At 34.7% G+C, this 17,349-nt stretch overlaps 1 long non-coding RNA gene across 1 annotated transcript in view; it reads right to left on the reverse strand.

The window, feature by feature from the left end:
* The window catches only part of LOC141391895 (uncharacterized), a 65,732-nt gene extending 50,364 nt beyond the window's left edge, over positions 1-15,368 (reverse strand). The window contains exon 1 of the long non-coding RNA XR_012409740.1: positions 13,847-15,368. This is a non-coding gene — a long non-coding RNA (uncharacterized lncRNA). The remainder of the gene's footprint in view (positions 1-13,846) is intronic.
* Positions 15,369-17,349: the final 1,981 nt, after the last annotated feature.

A 17,349-nucleotide genomic window follows, 5' to 3' on the forward strand; every position in this document is an offset into this window, starting at 1 on the left:
TAATGTAAAGTGGCAAACTAATTAAATTTTGGGAAGTTCTTTGTATGGGGGCTATACAGAAAGAAGGACCGACCCCATTAACTTTGTTACGCCCATATGGTGCTACGACTAAACGTTCATATTGATAAATGCACTGGAAGTTTTTTTGGCCGCTGTTTCCATACAACACCGACCATTGTGCATCTGTTCAAAAGTTATCATGACGATTTCAACGAAAAATTTTGAACTTTTTTGGACTTGTTTTCGAACTTGAGCGAAGTTTGGAAAAATACATATTACAAAGACCAAATTGGTTTGAAAGTTGTCGTGCGCTCCAGCCAGCCGGACGGACAGACCGCCGGCGGACATTGCTAACTCGGGTCCAAATTGCTCGAAACGGATTTTGTCGAAACATACTTGTGGTCTAAAACCATTAATTCGTTGAGGCATATTATGTTAGCCTAAAGGCTATACCCTCAGCCTTTAGGCTAACATACGACCAAAATTCATTCACCGGAATGCTGATTGTGTTATCTGTCCAAAAAAAAAAAAAAAACACTGTGCTCTGTAAACTTGGCCTAGTAAAAGGTGTTTTAACAAGTAAAAAAGTATCAGTCGCCTTAGCCGTCAGAGATATACCCTCAGTCTGTGTGAATTGAAACGTCCATCTATTGATAATATCGAACCTACGGATTACGGATTTTGTAGCCCTTTTTGAAATTTGCCAACAAAAAATATATTTGGTTTGAAGCCCAACAGTGTTGCTAAGGATGTACTTTCAGGAATAGACCGACATAGTCCATTTAGAAAGTAGATCTTATTTTCATTTCAGTTGGTCACCGTATAACTCAGAGGTTTTGGACCACGATATCAGGAAGCATGGACTTGCCCAAGAAAAACGTAAAATCGCTTAAACAGGACCACAAAGAAATCATCGGTAGAATTTTCGAACAGATGCTTAAATGTGCTTTAACAAAAATGTTGAACTTTTGTGGGGGGTACCATAAGGAGAAGACCGATTTCTGAGGTAAAACTACATTTGGACAAAATATTAGGAGACGGTTGCTCCATTCAGCAGATATATTGCGTACTATTTTAGTGACATTTTTTAACTTTTAGGGGTGGGGGTCGGTGCGCACCGTCCACCGATAGTGCCAATCATCAAACTTAAACTTAGTTTGGACTAAATATAACGAAGGCCAAATGTTTGACCGAATCGGCTGATGCGTTCGAGAGTTATCGTACGCATTGTGCCATAGGATTTATACAGCTTTCGGGCTATTTTCTCTGGAGGTATGGACTTGCCCTTAAAAAACCTGCACCGTCGTAATGGGGGCAGCGAATACAAGTTGTTACAACAGAAATCAAAACGATCCGAGAGCGGGTCCTAAACTGAACTTTTCCGAAATTTTGTGTGGTATGTCTGGTAGAAATTTCAAAATATGGACCAAATTGGTTACTCCCTTCAAGAGTTATCGTGCGCACAATTTTTCCGAACATTTTCGAACTTTTGTGGGGGAGGTACCTGAAAAGTAGAACGATATGTCGCATCGTCGAACGTAAACTAAGTTTAGACAAAATATTACGAAAGCCAAATTTAGGATCAAATCGGCTCATCCGTTCGAGAGTTATTGTGCGCACCAGCCAGCCAGACAGACAGACAGACGGACCGACATGGCTAAATCAACTCCAAATAGCCTGAAACGGATTTCGCCCAAACATACTTGGGGTCTAAAACCATTATTTCACTGAGGCACATTTTGACCGTATGAAAGTGTATATACCCTCGTTAGCATAAATGCTGAGGGTATAATTAAGACTATATCCATAACTCATTTAGGTGCACCACTCCTCTTATTTTGTTATACATATATACCGTGCTTAGTCAATAGACTGATGGTATAGAAACAAAGAAACTTAAATTGATCTTCCCAACAAAAGTGACTACCATGCTAAATTTCAACATTAAATCTTAGCCATGTTCCTGAAAGTTCAAAGAACCGTATTCTGTGCTAGGTTGAATATTAACACAATATTTACAATTTAAAAATATAATAAGCACTTTTTCACTGACCCCATCTAATATTCTAACTAAAAACCTCGAATATGTTTTTATTCTAATAAATTTTGCCAAAACCGAAACCGCAGGGTTGTGTTTTTAGCGCTGTTGTTTTCTCCATTAGTTACGGCAACAAACAATGTTGAAAAGTATTTCTGGGTTGTGGTTTGAGGTTGGTGTTCACTCTCGAAAAATAGTGTCAAAGCATCTTCCTCCAGTTGGATGAAGGATTTAGAGTGTATGTGTGGATTTTGTTGTTTGTCGTTGTTGTTCATTGCTAATGTTTACTAAATAATGTTGTTATCGCAATGTTGTGGTCAATGTGTTTGTTGTGGACAAAATGTGTTGAAGCTAATAATGATTATCTTATTAACTGGAACAGATTATCGAACATGATTGCTTTATTAATTTGGTATTTTAGTGCTTAGAAAATCCTATAGGAAGGATGTTATAAAAGTGTTTGGATTTGAATTGGACAATCAAATTGTGTTGAATACTGGGTCGTATGAGTAATGTAGTTTATAATCATCATACGCAGTATGAATCAATAGTAGTTTATGTCAATATAGAAAAGGTCCCAAAATACATATCGTCGTGTCATGCTTAAGTGTTCCATACGCCATTTTAGATTTTTTGAGATACAGGTATTTTCTAGGGTTTTCCGGTATGCTCTTTCTGAATTTCCAGTCGGCTTTTCCCTATCTGATCTAGTTTCCGACACGAACGCTTAAACTTTTTGCAGTTATAAAATTAATGTTTTAAAAACTTACAAGTTTAAAAACACATTTCAAAAATCAGAACTTGAATAATCGCTTTACAAGTATTTAATGTATTGAGGCAAATATGGAAATTTTTTTTGTCACTTTGTTCCATGTGATTTACAATATTTCACATTTGTGTCATAAGTGTGGATATGGAACAAATCGACAAAAATTCCTTTTTAAAAAAATCTCTATAACTTTTATATTCCAATACATATTCCTCTGTATTTTTGCAAATATGTTCTATATACTATTTTTAATATTTCAAGTCAAAAATACAAATATTTTCTTTAGTCAGCTCCACGCAGTTGTAACGCAAAATATCAAAATGCGATTATCTCAAAACATGCAAATGGCGTATGGAACACTTGAGCATGACACCGACGATATACCGACATACTTTATGTTCTAAAGCATTCAGAAATTTCTTTCGATGCCTTTTTATTTTTAGTTCCATTTTACTTTTATTTCAAACAATGTCTTTCCCTTTTAATTATAAGCTTTCAATAAATTATTTAAATGTAAAATTCGGAAAATTTATTTAAAATCCTCCATAATCAATAAAATTCTTAGCCATTAGAAAAAATAGTGAAACCATAAATCTTTCAAACAAAAACTAGAAAAAATAACAATTGAACCATGTCCCAAAACGATATCAGCACCAAAACAAAAAAAGAGGAATCACCGACAAGTGATAAAAGCAACGAAGTGAGAACAAATATTTTAAGCTGTTTTAAGGAAGAAGCTGACCAGCATTTCCTGTTGCAAACAAAGGACACCAACAAACCAGTCAAGAGAAAATAATTGTAGGATAAAAAATAAAAAAACTCCAAATAACATGAAAAACATTGACTTTAACAATAAGATTTTTGCCAATTTCCGTTTACAAATTCCAAATGAAAAAAGAATGCAATTCAGTTTTTTCTTTTTTTGCAAAAGTATCATTTAAACAGGATGTTGAGAATATTGTCCATGTCAGGAGTATTTAAATGTGCTCGTCCATCTACTTGTTTTTTGTTCATAGGAATTTGCTTTTTTCGCTGCCAAAAAATGCGCTTCATTTCAAATAAATTGTCCTTAGAAGTCCTGGCTCAGCTAGCCGTGTCAACTGTTTTTTTTGCGATTTTTTGAGGGCAAGTGGAAATTATTTGTTCTGCATGTTTTTGAAAGACTTTGGCATGTTTGTTGAATGCCTGCCTTGATGCCTATTCGCGCACCATTAAATCTCCGTATAATGACTTCTATGGTAATTTGTCTTATTATTTCACGGGTAAGAATATGGTAGGATGTGTGAATGTATGTGTGTGTGTGTGTTTGCTATCCTTTTGCCCAAAGTGGATGGACGCTAATTTACTTTCTTGTGTTAATTAGTTCATTTCATTTAGTGTGAGATGAACAATTTTTTAGTTTTTTTGTTGGTGATTTTTGTTAATTGTTTTAATGGTCGATATAAATTTGAATTTCTCGACAATGTTAAATGTCTGTTGGCCCTTGTACAATAATTAAGATTTTTATATTACAATGCAAATTCATTGCAAGAACATGTAACATGAACAAATACTTTGATTTATTTTGGTACTGAGGCAAGAAACACACAATGACATTTCATTTTCCAAACATTCTGGAATATTTAAGTGCCCACAACAAATTGTAGGAAAATCTAAATATTTTCAAATTGGTGTCAATTTTTGATTGCTTAAGCCTGGAGAATTCCTCCATTGGCCTTACTTCATATTACTCTCTAACACAATTCTTAGCAAAAATATTTTAAGATTTAACTCCTTTTCTATAGAAATAATTTAATTAACATCCGTAGTTAATTAATAATATATTTTATGACGAAAATATTGAAACTTTTCGGGCTTAAGTTTTGATAATAGATTTGATTAGGATTAAAGGGCAACATTGTTGGGGAGGAGGTTTCTGAAATCATGGACCGACATAGTCCATTTTGACTCCCAATATTTTATTTTGGGAGTCATTTCTTTCGACAGATATCGCATCCACAATGCATTTCAGTTGGTCACCCTACGATTTACTGCTTTTGAACCATTTATATTATAAATATTACTGTAAACAGAACCTCAATGAGTACTTTCGTTAAAGTTTCCAAAGGATGCTTAGAACAAATCTTGACATGTCCTTAAAATGCACTGTATATTTTGGTTTAAGAAGTGAAAAAGTGAACAAAGACAACACATATCTGATCAATGTCTGGAAGAAATACTGCGATGTGCAAAATATGGATCAAAGCAATAGTAAACTTTTAAAAGAAATTGTGAAAGAGGATTAGGATACCTCTTTCACAAGTTGTTTCTTTAAGTGACCCATTTCAGCACATTCTAAGTTTAGACAAAATGTTAAAAAGGAAATAGTTTAAATGATATTGCATAATCCGTTCGAGAATTTCCGTGCGCTAGCCAACCAGACATACAGACGGAAAAGCCTGAATCAATTTCGTTTTGTAAGAAACGTGTTTCGTCCAAACTTACTTGGGTCTAAAACTTTTATTTCGACGAGGCATATTTTTTATGGTATCAAAGTGTATATAATAGAGTGAAGACTTATCGGCTTTAGGCTAAATAGGGTATATGACGAAAGGACAAAATTTTTTAGTTTTCCATAAAAAAAAAATTAAAAATTTTTTTTTAAGCTACATGAATGATTTTTGGTACATACATTGGGAAAAAAATCCCATTCTTAAATTTGTTCGAGATACTAATTTTAGTTGTTGCGCGCAAAAGTTATGGCGGTTTCAATTCTGATAAAAAGAAAAAAATCTTTAAAAGACTCTAATCATTATATTGAGAAACTCTCTGAATTAGGGGCTCATTAGTAAAAAAGTTTTAAGTTTTCGCGGAAATTGAGAAAGAGTTAAAAAAATTTGCTGGCTTGCCAATTGTTTTAATAAAATTTAAGCTGCTTATGCATCAGAAAAATATTTTAAAAATATGTACGTAATCTAAACATCGCGAAGATTCAAATGAAACCAAAAATATACAAATCTGTTTAGCGGTTTGCATATTATAGCAAAAACAAAAAAATATATTGAGAGAATTTATAAAATTTTTGTAAGAGAAAATATTTTTTCAAATTTATTTTGTGAGTTAGTTGAAGAAAGTGTAGTAAAATTAGGTCGGAGTTATTCTCGTATTTCAGTTAAATTTCACGCAAAAAATCAAATTTTTTATTCTAATCACTTCTCGAGTACACGCTAACATCTAGCGGAAGATATGGGCAGCGTTATAATAAATTTTGGTTTCCTTTGAATGTGGTATAATCTTCAAATAAAACTGTATCGGGTAATGTTCATTTTGAAATGCGTGTAAATCTCGAAATTCTCAAAATCACTTGATGCGCATGCGGTTTATCAATACGGCGAATTCTTCTCTTTTAATCTGTACACATTTGCCAGGATTTACTTTGGCGGTTAAGATGTAGCATAGCCTACAGCGTAGTGTGCAAAAAACTGTATAATGCTTATAATTTGCACAAAGTGCATACACTTTTTATGCGCATCCGATTTCACTATCAACCGTGAAAAAATACATCGATCTAAACATATTTCAATAAAATCCATCAAGAACCGTGGATGTAGCATCACACAGTATTTATACCCTCAGCCTTTAGGCTAAGGAGGGTATATACACTTTGATACGATGAAAATGTGCCTCATCGAAATAATGGTTTTAGACCCCAAGTATGTTTGGACGAAATGTGTTTCAGACAATTTGGAGTCGATCTAGCCATGTCCGTCCGTCTGTCTGTCCGTCTGTCTGTCTGTCCTGCTGGCTGGAGCGCACGATAACTCTCGAACGGATGAACCGGTTCGGTTGAAATTTTGGCTTTCGTAATATTTTGTCCAAACTTAGTTTAAGTTCGAAGATGGGTTATATCGGTCCACTCCTTCCGGTACCTCCCCCACATAAGTTCAAAAATGTTCGGAAAAATTGTGCGAACGTTAACTCCTAAAGTTAGTAACCGATCTGCTCCATACTTTACACATCGTGAACCTTCTACCAGACATAGATGAGGTTCCACTCTGGTCTCAATAGGTCCACTCCTTCGGGTAGCTCCCACACAAAATTTCGGAAAAGTTCAGTTTAGGGCCATCTCTCGAATCGCTTTGATTTTTGTTTCAGCAACTTGTATTCACTGCCCTCCATACGACGGTGCAAATTTCATTAGGGGCAAGTCCATACTTCCTGAGAAATTTGCAAAAAACCCTATGACCCCGGGTGAGGTGGTTGGAGCGCAAGATAACTCTCGAACGGATCTGCCGATTCGGTCCAAAATATAGCCTTAGTAATATTTTGTCAAAACATTGTTTAAGTTTGAAGATAAGCCATATCGGTCCACTCCTTCAGGTACCTCCCCCACAAAAGTTCAAAAATGTTCGGAAAAATTGTTCGTACGGTAACTCTTGAAGGGAGTGGCCGAATTGGTCTATACTTTACACATCCTAATATATCTACAAGATATAGATCACGTTCAAATATGGACTATATTTGTCCACCCCTTCCGGTACCTCCCACACATCATTTCGGATAAGTTCACTTTAAGACCTAATATCGAATCACTTTGATTTTTGTTGAAGCAACTTGCACTCGCATCCTCAATTACGATGGTATTTTTTTAGGGGCAAGTCCATACTTCTTGAGTAAACAGCCCGAAGAGTGTAAAAACCCCCTATGGCACCATATGTTGTGGCTGGAGATCCACTTCCATAACGATCAATGTCGATCCATTCCTTTTAGTATCTCCTAAGCAGAACTTTTGATCTTTAATCCTAATCACCATTTTTGTCGGTTCAAACGCCCAAAACTTTTAAAATCCCCTAAATACATACGTATTTTGGGAAAAATTGTTTCAATATACACAGGTTGAGGGTATATCTCTGTCGGCAAAGCCGACTGATACTTTTTTACTTGTTTTTGGATAAATCAGATACAGCTCCCATGCCACTAAATTTTTCAAACCGCTGTTTTCGCACAAACGCGACTGATGATTCACTTTCTTCATTGAAATGGAAACTATGCACATAAAACGCGAATTAGTCAGCGATATTTTGAAAAACATTTTTCGCAAATTTTTAAATTTTTGCATTTGCTGTTTTCGCCGTTCTAGTAGATGGATTTTTACGATCTGTGAATCATATGATCCGGATCGTCGAAAAACTAAAATATCGCGGGGTACCAGCACACTCAAAACGATATTGTAAATACTGTACCCAAAAAATAAGTTTTTTAGACATAGATTTCAAATGTAAATTTTCATTGCAATATAGAAATTATCACATTTTTGTTCAAAAGTTTGGTCCAAAGGCTCCGCCAAATATCATTCGATTATCATCCAAAGGTGAAGGCTAGTTCTTTACATTGTATCCCAACCATGGATGATGTTAAACATTATATCTGAACTACTTTAGCTGTAGTATTCTTTTAAAGTATACATTTTCCTGTGGACTTACGACCTTTTCGTACTCAAATTTGTACGTTTTGTGGACTTACGACCTTTTCCGACAAAGGCAAAACATGTAGAAAAACGCGACATACTACAATTTTCTTTGTATCATACGACGTGTTTTGACGTGTACTATCATCCTGTAACAAAAACGCGATTTCCAAAAAAAGTGGACTTACGACCTTTTCCGACGGAGCAGACGATATGAAGAAAAGACAAAATTTTTTAGTTGTCCATAAAAAAAAAAAATTAAAAAAATTTTTTTAAGCTACATGAAAGATTTTTGGTACACAGATTGGGAAAAAAAATCCCATTCTTAAATCTGTTCGAGATACTAATTTTGGTTGTTGCGCGCAAAAGTTATGGCGGTTTCAATTCTGATAAAAAGAAACAAATCTTTAAAAGACTCTAATCATTATATTGAGAAACTCTCTTAATTAGGGGCTCCCTACATACTATATGTTTACTGAGGTCCCATAACTTTAGTGAAAAAGTTGTAAATTTTCGCGGAAATTAGGAAAGCATTCAAAACAATTGGTAGTTTACAACTTGTTCTAATAAAATGCAGGCTGTTTATGCATCTGAAAAATATATATAAAATATGTACGTAATCTAAACATCGCGAAGATTCAAATGAAACCAAAACTATACAAATCCGTTTAGCGGTCTGCATATTATAGCAAAAAAACAAAAAATATATAGAGGAAATTTATAAAATGTTTGTAAGAGAAAATATTTATTAAAATTTATTTTGTGAGTTAGTTGAACAAAATGTAAGAAAAATAGGTCGGAGTTTTCTTCTATTTTAGTTAAATTTCACGCAATGAATCACATTTTTTATTCTAGTCACTTCTCGAAAACACGCTTACATCTAGCAGAAGATATGGATATCTTTCAAATAAATGTTGGGTTCCTTTAAATGGGGTATAATCTTGAAATAAAATTGTATCTGGTAATGTTCATTTTGAAATGCGTGTAAATCGCGAAATCCTCAAAATCACTTGATGCGCATGCGGTTTACCAATACAGCGAATTCTTCTCTTTTAATTTGTACACATTTGCCAGGATTTACTTTGGCCGCTAAGATGGAGCATTGTCTGCAGTTTAGTGTGCAACAAACTGTATAACGCTTATATTTTGCACAAAGTGCATACACTTTTAGTGCGCATCCGATTTCACTATCAACCGTGAAAAAATACATCGATCTAAACATATTTCAATCAAATTCATCAAAAACCGTGGATGTAGCATCACACAGTATTTTTTGGATTAATCGGATACAGCTTCCATGCCACAAAATTTTTCAAACCGCTGTTTTCGCACAAACGCGAGTGATGATTCACTTTCTTCATTGAAATGGAAACGATCCACATAAAACGCGAATTAGTCAGCGATATTTTGAAAAACATTTTTCGAAAATTTTTCAATTTTTGCAGTAGCCGTTTCCGCGGTTCTAGTAGATGGATTTTTACGATCTGTGAATCATATGATCCGGATCGTCGAAAAACTAAAATATCGCGGGGTACCAGCACACTCAAAACGATATTGTAAATACTGTACCCAAAAAATAGTTTTTTTTAGAAAAAATATCGCACTAAATTTTGGCCTTTGGCAGTAGATTACTCTGCTGCTGTGTGGGCTACATACTCAATATACATATCAGATTATGCGAAATCGCGAGTTCTTTAATCCTATAATTGTTTTTTTCAAAATATCCGAATGCGCGTCCCAGTTACATAAAAAATACAAAAAACACCTGAAATCCGGCTTCAAAATGTCAGCATCCATAACAGGCGGTTGCAGTGGAAATTTTGGAAAGTGATACATTAGAAGTGTAATATTCATTTTGTATTCTCCTACTTTTACTTTGGACAGATGTCCGTCATTTGAATGGTTTAATCAGAAATCGAATAGCAATGTAAAAAACCGGTTTAGCTTCAACGTGTTTTTACCTATGTTTTTTCCTTTACGCGGTCGTAACTACCACGTAAATTAAATTTTTTTGCTAAATTGTTGAGCTTTGTACAAAAACATCTAAATTAATCCAGCAATAGTCATAGTTACTGGTAAACTACAATAGTTCACGTATTATAATAGTGCAAACCTTGGCTTCATGGAAACTAAAAAATTTTGACTTTTCCTCATATATAGTCGAAGAAGTTGAGATTTTTATGCGGTGCCTTAAAAACGAAAAATAGATCCGCAAAGCATTCATGGCTTAGTGAAATTATAAAAAAATGAAGAATGAATTTCCAAAATGAAACTTATAGTTGATGACTATGTTTTTACGAAGAAACATATTGAAAATTCGTTTTCTAACTTCCTTAAAAATAAACAAGATCCAGTTGCCCCCACTGCCACCCTGTAAGTTATTCCCCTTATACCACGCCTGGAAAATCGCCAAAATTCCGAAAATCGGGGGTACGTTTATATGGGAGCTATACGTAAACGTGAATCTACATATATTGAACATTTTTTGCAAGGAAGTTTGTTGTTCCCTCAGAACTCAAAATGCAAAATTACAGCCAAATCGGTTAGAAAATTTGGCAAAAATCGTCAAAATACCGAATATCAGGAGGTACGTTTAAATGGGACCTATATCTAAACATGGACCTATAATGAACATTTGTTGCAAGGAGGTATGTTGTTCCCTCAGAACACTAAATGCAAAATTACAGTCAAATCGATTGGAAAATTTGGCTAAAATCGTCAAAATATAAAACATCGGACGGTACCTTTATATGGGGGATGTGGGCCTACATTCCTTAAAATTGTTTTTCTCTCTTTTGGGCTCGTTATAAAACTATGTTTAAAATTTCGAGGCGGTACACACTGGTCCAAACCATTGATCTAGCGGCGCGAAAGTCAAAAAATCAAAGTATAAAATTGCGAAATGTTTTCCATTCCATCCATCGATTACAGACACTCTGCTGACAAAAAAATTTGTTTTTACTTTTTTTGTTGTTGTAAATATTCACTCAGTTATTCACTGTCAAGTGTAAGAAATTTTGATGCATCAGATTTTAACAAAATTGTTGCTAAAAACCTGATTTCATATTTGTTTAATTGTTAAATAAATTCGTAATAAAACTAAACAAAGTTTATTTTTTATTGATAGAGGAGAGTGTAATTTGAATTTAAAAAACATTTTTGGGGCTTGAAGGTACATTGTTTTATAGAAATAAATTTTCAAAAATTATTTTTTTATGTTTTTAGGGCAATATACTTTTGTTGAATGGAGCGTAACTACAAAGGTCCTCTAAGGTCCAGTCCACTTTTGGTTTTACTAATTAATTTGGACTTCCTAGATTCCGAATGACCCCAACTTAGCTGCAAATAGCTGCAAATCTTGCTGATAAATGGTCCTGAAAAATAACCTAAATCCTCAAAATAGCCAAAATCTGTCGGTACAGTTATATGGGGGCTATATCAAAATGTAGACCTATGGTCACAATTTTTGGTGGAGAAGATGTATAACCAACGAGAAACTCCTATGCCAAAATTCAGCTTATTTGGTCTGAAAATGTAGACAAAATCCTAACAATACCGAATATTGGGAGGTACCGTTATATGGGGACGATATCAAAACGTTGGCCTATGTCCACAATTTTTGGTGGAGAATGTATGGGTCCACTGGGAACCTCAAATACCAAATGACACCTAATTTGGCCGGAAAATGTAGCTTTAAACCCCCAAAATACTGAAAATCGGGAGGTACCTTAAAAGGGGCCTATACCCAAACGTGGACCTATGTCCACAATTTTTGGTGGAAAGGTTTAGTGACCAATAGAAACCCCAAGTACCAAATTACAACTAATTTGGAAGGAAATGGTGGCTTAAATCCTCAAAATATCGAATATAAGGAGGTACCGTTATATGGGGGCTATACCAAAATATTAGCCACGGACACATACTACGTTTGTGCAAAAGTTCAGAAAGATATCTCCATTCGTTTCCAAGTTATTAATTTCGCGCCGCTAGATCAGTGATTTGGACCACTGTGCGGTAGCTCGATTATAACTATTTTTGGCACTCCTTTCCATTCAATTGGGTCCACTGTGTATTATGGGGAATGAAATGAAACCTAAGTCGTGAAGTTTGGAGCTATAGTATTCATGTTATTTACAAAAATACAAAGAAAATATGACGAAAAATAATAAAAATCATGTTATTCTAATTTTATTTTTTTATGGTTTTATAGGAAAGGTTGAAGAAAAAATTTTCTAAATTTCAGAAAATGGAAAAAAATTGTATTTGCTTATTTTAAAGTAGAAGTAGTATTATTCTATACTGTTGTCAAATCTTTAGCTTAAGAAGTGAAACATTTATTGTGTTTTGTAGGCAACATAGAAACTAAAAACGAGTTTATCTCGAAATGACAATTTGAAATCGCTTCCAAACCCAGCTCGAAAAGTAATGAACCGATTGTCATACAATTTTGGGGGGCTATCAAGGACATCAAAATCTAGTCCATCATCGATCGATTTTATTTTTAATTTTTATGACCAGTAAACATCAGTTCTTACGCCAAAAATTTAAATTTTGAGTTTTTTTTGGTCCACCATATCAGTAAAATCTAATATTTTTTTTTAAAAATTTATCGATGAAGGACTAAGGATATGTTCTAAATAAGCCCACCAAAATAAATGATGATTGGTTAATTAGTTTTCGAGCTAGAGTTGGTACCGCAAAACGATTTTACAAAAGAAGTGTTTCGTGGATGGCCATTTGCCACAAAATCATATAATATTTATCAATGAAAAAAAATAGATACTAGATTTAGATGTGCTCTTTCAGATGAAAGCAAAATATATCAAAAAAGTTTGGCAGTTTTCTTAGTAAAAATTCATGAAAAATTACCTTTTTGGGCTTTACAAGTGGGGGTCACCCATTAAACCTATTCGTCTCTGGTGGTCGTAGCTGAAGTGTTTTGAAATAAGAAGTTCAGGAGCTTCTCATATTTGGAATTTTTTTTTTTTTTTTGCAAAATATTGAACTTGGTCACACTGTAAAACGATTTACCATCATATGAAATAACAGCAAGTTCTCGAATTCACAACCCAATTTGGTCCAAACTTTGTACAACATAATATTTACTCTAAACTTACATAAACTTCGAAGATGGTCTACTTAAAAAAATAAAAGTTCAAAATTGTTCATTTAACTGCAGATTAAGACCACTTCTCGGTTTGTTTTCCTTATTACAGCAGTGTATTTTTTATTGGAGATGCCATACTTTTTGAGATATGGTCGCCGAAATTTCCCCACAACTGCCTAAACATTTGCGCTTTTATCCAGTTTAGGAAAATCGTATTCACTGAGCCCAAACATGTTGTTCTGTATTGTACCATAGTTAAGCCTATCCAAAAGTTTTGGTGCTACAAATGTGGAAGTATAATTATATTTTAAAGCCACAGCAATACTGTTGTTTTGGGTCAGCAAATGCACCTTACAAGTCAGTCATTAGCAATATATTAAAAACACCATTTTATGCCTATCTTTTTACAAAAAGAAAGTTTTGATTAATCCGTACAATCTGTATATGAGACTAACTACACAATTACTGAAATGTACTTAAACTTACCAATTAAATGTTTTGTTTTATAAATCTCGGTCTTTTCAGGATCTTTGTATCAGCAACATTTACGTGAAGATATGGAGAATTTGCATATTGTATTCCTTTAATGTTGTGTCATAGTTTCATAAAGATATGAATTATATTTCCATTTTATTACTTAAGTCAGTTAATTATTCACTTGCATTATAGAATATTTTTTTTATATTTTTAATGTATGGCTATTATTGTAGATAGGTATATTTTGTTTAATTTATATTTATTATTGGCGCAATAGTTATTTTCGACTATTTTGTTTTGTTATTTAAAATTCTATAATATTAAGCACTTATTTAATTGTTGTTGTATATTTTTTTTTAATATTTCTTGGCAACTAATTCAATTTATTATGAATTTTGATTTATTTATTTTATGAAAAGGGGGAACTTCACTTCACTTAAAACTTTGTTATTTTTCACAATAATCCAATTTTTGTTTATCAAGGAGTTTCTGCTGTCATAAACCACCGAGTGTTTGGAGTTCCGTTCAAAGGTGTTATTTTATATTTTGAGAGATTCACTTTTTGACAAATTCTTGAGCTGTATGATCGAGACGAACGTTACACTGATGACTGGCTGTTGGTTTGGTTATTAGCAGAACTTCTTCTATTCCAGTACTGAGATTAGTTGGAAAATTATTTTATTTTGTGAAAAGTTGACCCCATCGGTAATGCAGCAGCATTGTTTATTTGTTTTTGTTGTTTTGTTGTTTTTGTTTCTTCATCTTTCATTACAATTTTCTTGGTTGTTTTAATATTTTGGCACTTCAAAATATTGGCTTCAATTTGATTTGGCTAATCTTCATCGTCGTACTTCATCGTTTTTTTGGACAATGACATTTGTTTTTCGTAGCGTCCACAAAAAATAATTCTGATAGCCAAAAAAACAACCCAAAACTATATATGAAGCGGAGGATATCTGATGAATCCAGGGGTTGCGTTGTTTTTCATTGCGTTCTACGGTTGATGTTGAAACCGTGGTTGTTGTTGCTGTTGCTTCAGCATGGACCATCACCATGATTTGATGACATGTTGAGCTGGCCAGAATAGGTTATTATTGCCGCACTTGTTGTTGTTGTTGCTGATTTTGGCTTCCTCTAAGGTTTTGTCTTACTTGGTGAATAAGCCAGGCTGCGTATACATGTGTGTGTGTGCTACGATTTTTCTGGCTGGCGATTTTCTTGGATACGTCTCAATCACCAAGGCTAAGGCTGCTGCTGCTGGCTCGTTGATGAGGAGGAGATGACGAAGTTTTGCCATGCTGCCGTAGGGCACACTATTTTCGTTGCCAGCCGCCAGTCAGTCAGCCAACAAATATTATGTTGCCCATCTTCGCCGTCATCAGCGTCGTCATCATCGTACACACCACACATGTTTATGTTTGGCTCGCGCTTAGCTGGCCTTTATTGTTAGCCAACTGACTGACGACTAACGTTTGGCTATCAACTAGAAGACGGTGTGCCAGCAATCGAAGAGCAGCCGTTAGTGAGTGTCGCTAATGTTTTCATTTCTAGCAATCGTTGTCGTCGGTTGTTTTCATCGTTGTTGTCGTCGTGCACACATCGTCATTATCATCAGTATCATGCAATGGCCATGCGGCAACAACAACATCATTATTATTATTGTCTAAATGGGAGGACAGTGGTTTGGGTGGGTATCAAACTGATGGTTGAATTTTTTTCAGACCACTGGAGTTGATGCTGAACTGTATGAAGCGACTGTATACAGCCATCCTCAAGAAATTCGTTGTAAAATGCTTCACGATTTGTCAAGATCACTTGGATTAAGTTGTCTCTCATATATGCCGCACAAAATCCGAACATCGTAACTCTGAAAAAAATTCCGAAGAGACAGTGTGAGACTTGTCCCTATAAGTGAATCTGAAATGCTCAGCGAATATGAGAGGATTTTTTAAGCTATCTGGATGCAAGTTGATTATGTTAATGTTCCATAAAAAGCTATTCCGGTTCTAATTATCTGTCAAAACGAACCCCTAGCGGCAGCGGTCCTAGAAACTAAAACAAATCAACATTGTGATTATAGACAGTCAAGAGTATGATATAAAAGAGGGAAGATAGAGACAGCTAAGTCATCTCATAAGTAGTTACTGCCTGTTGAGTCAGTACATATATTCCTGATCGGGAAAAAATTCTGGGATGATCTAGTTATATCCGTCTGTCCGTCAGTTGCAATCACTTTAGTGTCAACAATAATTATGATAGAATAAAACCAGTAAGGAACGGATCAAAGTCGGGCGGGGCCGTCTATGTGATATCCTACACCTCTGTGAATATGTAAAATATAAATCGGAGCTATATCCAGATCTTAACCGATTTCGATATAATTTGGTACATTTATTTCTAGACCGAATTCAGTCGCACATTCCAAATTTCATCGAAATCGGAAATATATTGCGTGTTTGGTACAGAAAATACGTGAAATCGGCCGAAAATATATATGGGAGCTATATCCAAATCTGAACCGATTTTGGTATAATTTGGCACACTTATTTGTAGACCGATTTCAGTCACACATTCCAAATATCATTGAAATCGGACTTATATAGCGTGTTTGGTGCAGCAAATACGTGAAATCGGCCGAAAATATATATGGGAGCTATATCCAAATCTGTAACGATTTCGATATAATTTGGTACATTTATTTCTAGACCGAATTCAGTCAAACATTCCAAATTTCATCGATATCGGACATATATTCCGTGTGTGGTACAGAAAATACGTGAAATCGGCCGAAAATATATATGGGAGCTATATCCTATATATGGGAGCTATTATTTGTAGACCGATTTCAGTCACACATTCAAAATTTCATCAAATTTGGACGTATATAGCGTGTTTGGTGCAGCAAATACGTGAAATCGGGCGAAAATATATATGGGAGCTATATCCAAATCTGAACCGATTTTCATCAAAAGCAATAACGTTCTTCCTATGGCTAAAAAATTGTAGTCCCCTATTTTTAGCTGAATCGGACAAAAAATGCGACCTGTACGTTGCGAACAAAAATACATGGACAGACGGACAGACGGACGGACGTGCATAAATCGACTCAGAAAGTGATTATATGTATATCCCCAAAAGGAACTATGGGTCAATTTCGTTTCCTTTTGTGTGTTACATACAAATGCACAAAGACATAATACCCCTTACCACAGTGTGGTGTAGGGTATAATTAAATTATTTTTTTCCATAGGCAGGTCAAGTTCGAAGATGGGCTATGTAGGTCCACGTTTTGATACAGCCCCCATATAACGCTACCACCTGATTTTAGGTATTTTGAAGATTTTAGCTAATTTTTTTGACCGAACTAGCTGAAATTTGACATTTGAGGTTCAGATGATCTCGAAACTTCTCTACCAAAAATCGTTAATCGTTTTGGTATTAGCTAAATTCGAGGTTCCTTTTGATCCCGAAACTGCACCGAAAATAGTCAACATAGGCCCATGTTTTGGCAT

Source organism: Musca autumnalis, unplaced genomic scaffold (genome assembly GCF_047663935.1).
Source record: "Musca autumnalis isolate F117 unplaced genomic scaffold, ASM4766393v1 scaffold_2, whole genome shotgun sequence".
NCBI lineage: Eukaryota > Metazoa > Arthropoda > Insecta > Diptera > Muscidae > Musca > Musca autumnalis.